Genomic DNA, 10,650 nt, shown 5'->3' with positions numbered 1-10,650 from the left:
TTTGCATGGGATATTGTGATCTTGGAATGTTTTTATATATATATATCCTTCTTCACTTTCATCAACTCTCATATTATACAATCACACATGCACTACACTCCGAACTTCAAATTTCAAATTTCAATCATGCTCTACGCATGAAGCATATTTATTATTCATTTACTATGCACCTATCTTATCACAATTTATAAGGGCATCCATAGTAGAAAAACTTCAACATGAGTTTTTTTGCGCGCGCTTCTTACTCCGTCATATCATTGTCACGTCAAAAAACAAAAAACTTTATTTAACCCTTAACTATAATAAAAAAAACTCAAATAACTTTTTTATGAACCCCACATTCAATTCAAATATATATCAACTATCAATTTATAAATTTTATATATTTATATATACAAATTAATGATATATTTTTATTATGTTTTACTTAATTTTCATAAAAAAATATAATTTTTATTAATTAAAAATTATAAAATTTTTAGATTTTTATTATTAGATGTATTTTATCATTGATCTATTTTAAAAAATTAAACGGCTAGTTTAATTAAAAAAATTAAAAAATATTACAATGGATATACACACAATTTTAAAAAACAAAAACACAAAAAACAAATGAAAGTAATTGTTTTAATAAAAATGAAACAAAAAAAATGAAAAATGAAAAAACCACGATCAAAACACAAAAGTGTTTGTATATATATCATATATATATATATATATATAAGTACTATATTTATATATTTAAACAATAAAAAAATTAAAAGAAATAAAAGAAAACAAAGGGCGCTCTCGACGGTAACAACTCCTTTTGCTATGTGGGAGGAGTTCTTTAAATGTTGTCACCTCAGCCCAATGGTAGCTGCCATTAGGAATGCTCGATTTTTTTTATTCAAACTATCTTACGGGTATTAACTCAATTATAGATCTAATGTCTTATGATTTGTCACGTTAATAATTTTTCATTAATTACATCTATGTGTAAAGATAGGAACCATTAGATATATGATTTGGATATTGTCCATTTGGTGTGAAGGATAACACATTGATTGATTAATATGCATTGCTATGTCCAATGTTTGGCTCAAATTTTTTCAATGATTAGTGTCATGCGCTATTGTCTAATCCAAGTATATTGATTTAAAATCCTTATATTATTAATTCATCATCATTCAATCCATGAACCAAACAGTTGTACGTCAACTTTGAAATTTGAACATTATAACATTACAAATTAATATTTTACACAAGCATGCATCTTGGAATTTCCCATAGAAGCGTTGACGAGGAAGCCAAGAAAGACATTTAGGGGGTAAAATCCTGCAAATTCCGCCCCAATTCCCAAATGTTCAAAATCCAAGCAGCACAAGTGACGTCCAGTTTCCAAACATCAGTTAGATAATTTTAGACCTCAAACAAAACTCTACAATGAACACAAATAAATAAAAGATAAACTACGTTTCACTGATGAAAATACGAATTGGAAAAGACAAATTAAGCTTTTCATCGCTGGGTTCACTCAACTGCCAGTTGTGCCTTCGACCCAGTGGCGGAGCCACGTTCAAGGGCACTCGGGCTAAACCTAAATTTTTTTTTGAATTGTGTATATAAAAATTTTGAATAATTTTGGTTTAATTTGGTGTTAGCCCGGGTAGCTCAATTCAAAATATTAAAGTACACAAGAGCTTAGAATTTTAGCCTGGGTAGACTAAAATTTCTGGTTCCGGCAACGGAAATGCTACGCTTTTCATCGCTGGGTTCACTCAACAGCCAGCTGTGCCTTCGACAACGGAAATGTTACTGTAAGTCTGTAAGATATCGACAAAAAAGTCCATGGGTAGCGTGGCAAGTTGTAATTGGTCCAAATCAATGGGTCACACTTGTAATTGGTCAAAATCAGTGGGCCCTACTGATTTTGACCAATCATGGGGGCCACGTTGCCCATGGGATACTACCCCATGGGCAGTATGAACAAAACCGCAAACCAGATCATACTTTCTCAATTTTTATGTGAATTTTTTTTATTAGGAAACTTCCTTGATGATTGATCAGACCCGCCTATTCTCAGAGTTTTGTTAACAGTCGGAAAAAGTAAATCTTTGAGTTTCTGATCGATTTTCTTTGTCTCCCTCATCTTCTTTAGATAATCACCAAACTTCTTTGTGATGAGTGACATCGAGTCATCTTCCAAATCAGACAGAAATACTTCTTGTGGTTTGAAGAATGAGTTTGATGTTGTTGAATCCATAATATTCCTAAGAAAATAATCCAGAATCAGCTCTTAATGTATCAAGAGTAGGCTCTGATACCACTTGTAAGGGATATCATGGTTCATAAAAATTATCAAAATCATATGTTGTCACTAGATGTTGACAACATGCAGCGGAAATATTAAAATGCGAATAGCAACAACAAACATAAAAATACTCAAGAGTAAATAAGCACAAGTACTAAAGTAATAAAAGGTTGCACATACAAACAGATTCATGTTGTCACTAGGTGTTGACAACATTTTCAATAACACATTGAGTAACATGCAGCAGAATTTATGAAAGAATGAATAAAATAGATAAGCAACCAAATAAACATACTCAAATATTTAAGCAAGAGTATAAAATAATCTTGCAATGCCTCAGGGCAAAACTTTTACTAGGAAATAAATCAAAGAGTTTTACAAACCCTAAAAATAGTGAATTATTGTAAAAATCAATTTTCTCAAAACATGTGAGAAAATAAATAAATAAAAAACAACTCCCTTAAAAGTCTACTTAAAGTAGAACAAAAAAACCCGAGAAAGAAGTTGATCCTTGATACCAAAATATAACGAGAGCAACAAAGCTTCGATCACCAATCTTCAATGCTCTCAAACCTTCAAGGCATCAACGAAAATAACGAAAAACAGAACGATAAAACCAGATGGAGTTGATCCTAATTTCCGAAATTCGAGAACCACAAAAAGTTATTCGACCAACACTGTGGCAAGTGTAATCTTCAAGTGTTCTCGAAAAGCTTCACAACAATACAGAAACACAACAACCAAGGCCGTGAAATCTCCAATCTTCTTATGTAATTCAGAGCTCTTGATTTCTCGTGAATGTGTCTCTGAATTTTATACGTGAAACTCTCTTGTGCATTCTATGTGTTTCTCTGCTCTATATTCTGCACACTTCGTTCTACACGCCACGCTTCTCGATCTGCTCTCTTATTTATTCAACGTGAAGGACATCGAATTAAGTGTGAACAATCTTATCTTCAATAAACCTTGATCTTATTTCCTTTCAAACTCGAAACAATCTACAAAGATAAGGAAATAATATTTAAGTTAGGAGATAAAGATATATTATGATAAGTGCATAATATCTCCTACAAAATAATCAAGTAAATATAGAAATATTTAAACTCTTTCAAATATAGGAAATATCATTCTATAATCCAATCAACCATATTTTAAATCTAGGAATATTATATTTTCTCAATTCAATTCAAATCAAAACAATTCCTAGTTTAAAATATATCAAGCATATAGATAGAAAACACAATTTTAACTAACAATCCTAGAAAGGCAAAACACATTATTATAGTCTTTCAAAACATAGAAAGATATTAAGGAGTAAATAATTCCTTTCAAGATTCTTCATGAAAACCGCATCCATATTTTTCTTTTGATTTGTTTGTCCAATCAACTAAGCATCCCCGCACTCAAGCAAAAGAGGAAAAAAAAGCATATTTAGGAACCATACATTAGCATGGATATAAAAAAAATTACAGGCACCTACTTCTGAAAAAGTGATATGAGTCGAGAAAACCAAGAATTTATAAATAATTACAGGTGCATTAAGATCGTGTGGAATTAATTTACAAGTACAGGCTTGTTTGGACCACTTATTACAGTTCATAATCACTTGTGTATAAAACAAACAGGATGCAAAAAGTTGAAAACCCTTAACTGCAATTAGAGAATCATAGAGAACAAGACACTATAAAGTGCATTCAATAGAAGAAGAATCAGGAATTAAAAAATATAAGGGAATTCTTGTCAATTTTGAATAATTTTATATTTTTTTTTAATGGGAAAAAAAATCCTAATCCATGCCAATTTATATAGTTTAATTTAATATGCTATAAGTGTATGTTAAATACTATTTTGAGCCTTAGCTCATGAATATGACTGGATGAAAATATATTTCGAGTCGAATTTGAAGTCGAGTCTTGACTTGATCTAAATTCAAGCCAAAATATCAGGCGTTGATTTGATCTAAATTTGAAGCACGATTTGAAGTTGAGCCTTGATTTGATCTAAATTCAATCGAACTCGAGCTTCGAATAACCTTATTGGAATATAATTTGTCAAAGTAACCTTATTGGAATATGATTTGTCAAATACATGTGAGTACATTATTTTTTACTGCACCCCACATATTACATATATAGATAAATGTCCACCGTTAAATGCATTGTTAAGTAAGTACCTGTATAGATAGAGTGAAATTTTCGAGGCAAAGATATATATGTATGTATGCACAAATTCACAATGCAGGCGAAAGATACCGAAATAAAATTATTATTTACTAAAGAATATAATATAATCATATTGACTATTCCATATACAAAAGAATCAGTTAAGATCAATTAAATGAATAGCTCCAATTGGATTCCCAAAAAAATAAATATTAGACTATACTAGAGTCCTAAACGATATATGTTGACACATTGCACGAAGTTCACCAAGTGTGAGACCCTGATTCTAATCATCTAATCAAGAGTTAATCCTATCGATAATCATTCAAAGGCCAAGAGATAAGACACCAAATAAAAAAAAATTTATTTCTAGTGAATAGTGCCGCGCTCGATCCTAGAAAATTCCAGGATCGAGCGCACCATATTCCTGAACTCTCTGCCGAGAAAAATAATAAGTGCCGCGCTCGATCCGGAAAAAAGCCAGGATCGAGCGCACCATTTTGTGCAAGTCTCTGACTCAAATAAAAAGGGGCCGCGCTCGATCTCAGACAATCGTAGGATCGAGCGCACCCTGGGATCAGAATTTTTCCAGAAAACTGAACATGCTTCAAATCTCAAATCAACAATTCAACTCAATCTAATATTCAACAACGCTCGAGTTCTAAACATGCTTTCAAAACATAAACTAGATTGGCATGCATTTCCAATTCTAACTCGAAGTCCCACTTCTATCTTCGATCTCAATCTATCCTTGTCATCTCTGACTTGGTCCTGTCCCACCTGTTGCCATGCACACATACAAAAATAAGACAACAGCCGGATAATCCGGTGAGAATACATGCACTACAAGAAAATTGACTTTTCGCAGCGCAACATCAACAGCGTAAAATAATAGTACGCCATTAATACTATTATTTACAGCTTGCCTCTATATAAGCTGTTAAATTATAGTGTTTACAGCGCGCAGCACGCTGCAGATAGTGGTGAAATAAAATTTAGTAACAATAGCGCTCAACACGCTGTCATTTGGATGTTAAATTAGATTAATTATCGCGGGCAACACGCTGTGACATAAAATTTAATTTCTACAGCGTTTTATACGCCATTGTTGGGCTTTTTCCCATTCTATCGATCGCGCCAATTCCAAAATCTCATAAGCGCCAATTCTCAATTCCCAAATCTCATAATGATCTAGCGCGAAATATTTCTCCACAAAATCTGTTGCACGTAACTTCAGGGAAATCTTGAGAAATCTCTTCAGAGCAATCTGCGACTAGTAGAGAAGAAATTAATCGAAAATTCATCCGCCTTTTGAGTAAGTCATCGTCTCGCATATATCTTCTGATTTTCCCCAATTTTTCCATCGAAACCTCTCTATTCTCCCGAATTTTTGGTTTTAATTTTGGTAACCCTATTGCTGCAGCCAGGCTTCACCGATCGATTTTACTTCCTCAGAACGAAATTGAGAATCCCACGAAGAACACAGCGACGCAGGTCAGTTTTTTTTTTTTTTTTTGGTTATCAGTCTGAGAAGAATTCGTGGGGTTGAGAAATAATTTGTTGCAGATTTGTTTTGGTTATCGGTGTACCTTGTTAATCTCTCGGGCTTTGTTAATCTCTCGGGCATATGTATTTAGGTGATTGGTAATAATAGACTCTTGCTTCGAAATTGTTGGATCGGGTTTATTTCCACAGCTTTTATCAACAAGGTTACGAGTTATAATAACTAGATATACTCACATTTGTAATTGGTCAAATGTTCACCATATTATATATGAAATCTGATCAAAACTACTCTTGTTTGATTAGCAGAAAATAGTAGATGTTTGAACAAATTATTCAGTGTGTGTGTAAGTGAAAATCAGCAGATTTGAACAGAGTTGAATGGGAGATCTGGATGAAAACAGATTTGAACATAAAGCCCCCATATGTTTCAAGATCTAGCTGCTATTATTGTTCCATGTTGTTACTAGATTTAGTATAAAATCATCACAGTAGCTGCTATATTTACCATTGAATTGCCTCTTTGGATAGACATCTTAATCTTGATCTGAACAATATTTTTTTTATCTTTTTTTATCCATGAAGTAAAATAATTTAAATTTTTGCTCTTTAGGGGTAGCTGCTATTCACAAATTGTAGCACGATTCGTGAGTGAGTAGTAGCACTTGGATCAATGTTTTGCGATGTACTGAGTAATTTAGTTGAAGTTTTTCAATTTAACTCAAAGAAATCAAAGAAACTTTTGAGACTTTTTAGTTATTATTATTGTACTTGACTTGCACTTGAGTCCTTGACAGTGTATGCATGTGTGAGTGCAACAGGAATAATCTCTAATCTATTTTAGAGTCTTGATCAATTTAATTATTGAACTTTTGTGATTATTTTGACTGGTTGAGTTCTCATGAAACAGGATCTATTGGATTTATCACTTAAATTAGTTTGCTAATCTCATGAAACAGAATCTGTCAACTTGTTTTGCCCTCAAATTGTTTGAGTTTTTATTGAACTTACAATCTTGCACTAGTTTGAAATCTGAACAAGTTTCTCAATTTTATGAAAATCAATTTTAATTTGCTTCCACTACAAGAAAACAGGGCTTCAAAGACAGAAAAATTCGTCTCTGAAACTCTTTTTTTTGTCTTTGAAAAAATTTTGAGACTGTTGAAAGCCTCGTCTCTGATTCTGAGACAGAAATACTTCGTTTCTAATCTTAGAGATAGATTATAAATCCGTTTATAAATCCGTTTGTATTTTGGCCAAATGACATCGGTTTTATATTGAATTCCGTTTCTGATTTTGTCTTAAATCCATCATCGTTCCGTCTCAAATAACTTGCTATAATATGAATTTTAGTTTCTTGTCTATATTTCTCGCCTAAATATTAATTTTTAAATCCCAATAACACACTTCAATATAGAATAAAATATTTTAAACAAATAATTTCTTAATCCAAAGACAATACAATGTAATTAATATTGATATAAAAAAATATCCACATCATTCAAGTAAACAAAATTAGATAACTAATCAAACTACGTACAAGTAACTAAATAAATCATCAATTCTCCCAGTACACTAATCTACACTTCATGTTGCTCCAAGGGACCCCAACTCTTGAATCATGAGCTCCTGTTATTTTTCGGTCTTCCTCAATAAGCTTTTCTGATTCACTTCTTTTGCATAGACATTCAGAAACAACCTCCAGTTTCTTTCTAAAATTCAAGAATTTCTTCCTTAATCTTCTTACTTTATCTTATCAAAACGCATTTCACCGACGCTTTACATGTCCAGTACTCCATTGCCAGCTACATCAACAAACTGGTACATTAGTAAACATAAAAAAATTGTGCAACACTCGTGACCGGTGAAAAAAGAGAGGAAAAAATATAACTTGCACACTGAATTTATAATTGAATCCATTCCATAAATTTAAAATGCAAGAAGTACATTCCAACTGAAATATTCTTGTGTGTATTCACACTATCTCCTTGGGAAATTTTAAGAGTAGCATAAGTCTATAAGACAAGAACTACCTACTAAATTGAAGGAAAAAAAAATATTTAACTTAGTGAACAAACCAAATTCAAACTAATAATTATTAGGTACAAATATAGCTTCATAAAAAACTGATATAGAATAAGCAAGTATGAAAGAATGTGCGATAAATTAATATGAGTACAAGAAGCAATATCTTCACCTTAAATTTTCTTTGAAATGCTGAAGATACTCTAACTATAATTCCAGTCTCTGCCTCTCATTAACGGCTGCACCATGGATGTGAGCACACTTTTAGACAAAAAGAAAAATAAATGAACAACTTAAGAAACAACAACACAAAATATAATTACGTACCTAACAAGAATATGCAAATTCCTTGCTTCTCCTCTGCACAACTCACCGCAAGAATGTAACTGAAATCAGATTATACTTCCATGTCATGTTCTTAAAATTCAATAACATTTCAATCAAATATTAAAAAACTTAATGGAATTTACTTGTTCAAAACCCCATCTCAAATCTTATTTTTCAACCTAGCATCAAATCTGCCATGTTAACAAAGTAACTAATGATTTGCAAATGAATGTTTGGTCACCACTTTCCAAGCTAAAACAAAGAATTTTCTGCATCTATGTCCAGAGTTTTTATAAAAATCAAATAAGGCACCATGCCCATTCAAACAGACCCAAATCTGGTAAATTTAGGGCAAATGCTATCTAATTTCGTTGAACGGGGTATAACATTAATCCGAACTCGCAATTATAAATCTTATTCTTCCCTATTTCAATCGATTTAACAAGAAATTCAATCGAACAAATTTCAACAAGAATCGAAGAAGAAAACTCAGTCGTCCCATACCTTATAAAAACTTCAAATTCGTGGAAGATTTCTCGAAGAGTATCACATTAGAATCGTAAGAGAAGTGCCAAACACGATTGTAATTTCTCTCAAGTTTTTTTTTCTGGTGTTTAAGAATCGAGAAACGGCGACTGTCGAAGAGCAGAAGGAGAAGAGGCAATGTGACGTCTGCAAATTAGGGATGATTTGGTGTATAATCACCATTATTATAATATTTTATCTTTCCTTCCGGTTAATTATATCATATATATTTAAAAAAATGAAATAGATTTAGTCCGTTTCAAATCTGTTACCAATTTATATAATTTGAAACGGATTTTTTTTCTGTCTCAACTTTTTAATAAATTTTAAACAACATTTTTGACAGAAATCAAATTGTCTCAAATTCGGTTTATAATCTGTTTTTATTTTTGTTTATAAAAAATTTTGTGTAATTTTGTCTCAAACCAGTTTCAAATTCGGTCTCAGATTTCTTTTCAAATATCATGTTATATGAAAGTGAAACTAATTAGTAATTTCGTAGAAAATTCGTCTATAATTTACATAAATCTGAAACATATTTTATTTCCGTCTCAAAAAATCTGTCTCTGAAGCTATGTATTCTTGTAGTGTTCTCCCTTTTTTATTGACTTTTATTTTTTATGTATATTAAATAAATATAAAAATCTTATTTTATATTAAACATAAAATTTGGGGTGTATTGTTGTATACAAATCTTATTTTCAAATTATATAAGGAATCATGAACGCATATATTTGTATGTTAAGGTTTTGTTGATTTATGAAATGGATAAGGAATGGATTCATCTACCTTCAAGGCTTGTACCCGAGTATGAAGAAGGGGTGCAAAAATTTATTGCACAAGCTAGGAACTATGCCAAAACAAGGGAAGTAATCTTATGTCCTTGCAAGCGTTGCAAAAATAAGAAGTATATGAAATTTGACGATGTGTACGACCACTTAATTATTAAGGGGTTCGATCCTTCTTATACTGTTTGGGTTTTCCATGGTGAAATTTATAACTCAAAATCTCAAGGTGAAGGTAGTTCAGGAGGAGTTCGGATAGAGGATGAAAGTAGAGAGGCATATAACTTGTATAAGGATGTCTTTGTGCCGGAAGAAGAGGATGGAAACACTATGCCTGAAACGAAAGATTATATGTTTGCTGATTTATTAGAAGATGCAGAAACTCCTCTCTTTCCTGGTTGTACAACTTACACGAAGTTGTCAGCAGTCGTCACATTATACAATTACAAGTCTACTAATGGTCACAGTGACAATAGTTTCAATGAGCTCCTTAAGATCTTAGTTGACATGCTTCCAGAAAAAAACTCCTCTCTTTCCTCTCTTTTACTGGGAATTGTACAATTCCCAGTAAAAGAGACAACATGCTATATCAAATAAACATATCAAACATGATATGCATCAATTCACCTCGTATATCAACTTCAGATATAATTCAAGTAATTCATTCAAGTACTGAATTAAAATGATATGCATGTCTTTAAAACTTCTGGATTATCAGACTCAGATAATCAAATGAAATTCTTCTTTCTTTCTTTCTTCGGTTTGGGATCCCGAGGTTAAAATATCCAACAATCACACCGACTATCCTCTCGAGGTGGACGAGGCATATTTTAATCATCTAGACTCCGGAGCATTATAGAGAGTTATTTCCGCACATGTAGTAATTTGCCTACAAGGCCACTCAACTATAATCACCAGAACGTCTAATTCAAAATGAATAATCAATCGGATCAATATGAATGCATATGTCATCTCATGCATTCAAATATCATTTTCAATCATCAATTCAAATAAACATTCAATCATGATT

The 10,650-nt window shown here is 32.0% G+C and overlaps 2 long non-coding RNA genes across 2 annotated transcripts; one reads left to right on the top strand and one right to left on the bottom strand.

Moving 5' to 3' along the window:
• Nucleotides 1–5,553: 5,553 nt before the first annotated feature.
• On the top strand, nucleotides 5,554–9,982 carry LOC140892397 (uncharacterized). Its single transcript, XR_012152817.1, has 3 exons — nucleotides 5,554–5,770; nucleotides 5,879–5,949; nucleotides 9,582–9,982. It is a non-coding gene; the product is annotated as an uncharacterized lncRNA (long non-coding RNA).
• Nucleotides 7,373–9,006, bottom strand: LOC140892398 (uncharacterized). Its single transcript, XR_012152818.1, has 4 exons — nucleotides 8,815–9,006; nucleotides 8,311–8,369; nucleotides 8,156–8,222; nucleotides 7,373–7,763 (listed from the first exon to the last, which is right to left on the bottom strand). It is a non-coding gene; the product is annotated as an uncharacterized lncRNA (long non-coding RNA).
• Nucleotides 9,983–10,650: the final 668 nt, after the last annotated feature.

This window comes from Henckelia pumila, chromosome 3 (genome assembly GCF_033568475.1).
Source record: "Henckelia pumila isolate YLH828 chromosome 3, ASM3356847v2, whole genome shotgun sequence".
NCBI lineage: Eukaryota > Viridiplantae > Streptophyta > Magnoliopsida > Lamiales > Gesneriaceae > Henckelia > Henckelia pumila.
The sequence above is the reverse complement of the archived record's forward strand: the minus strand, read 5'-3'. Positions and strand labels throughout refer to the sequence as shown.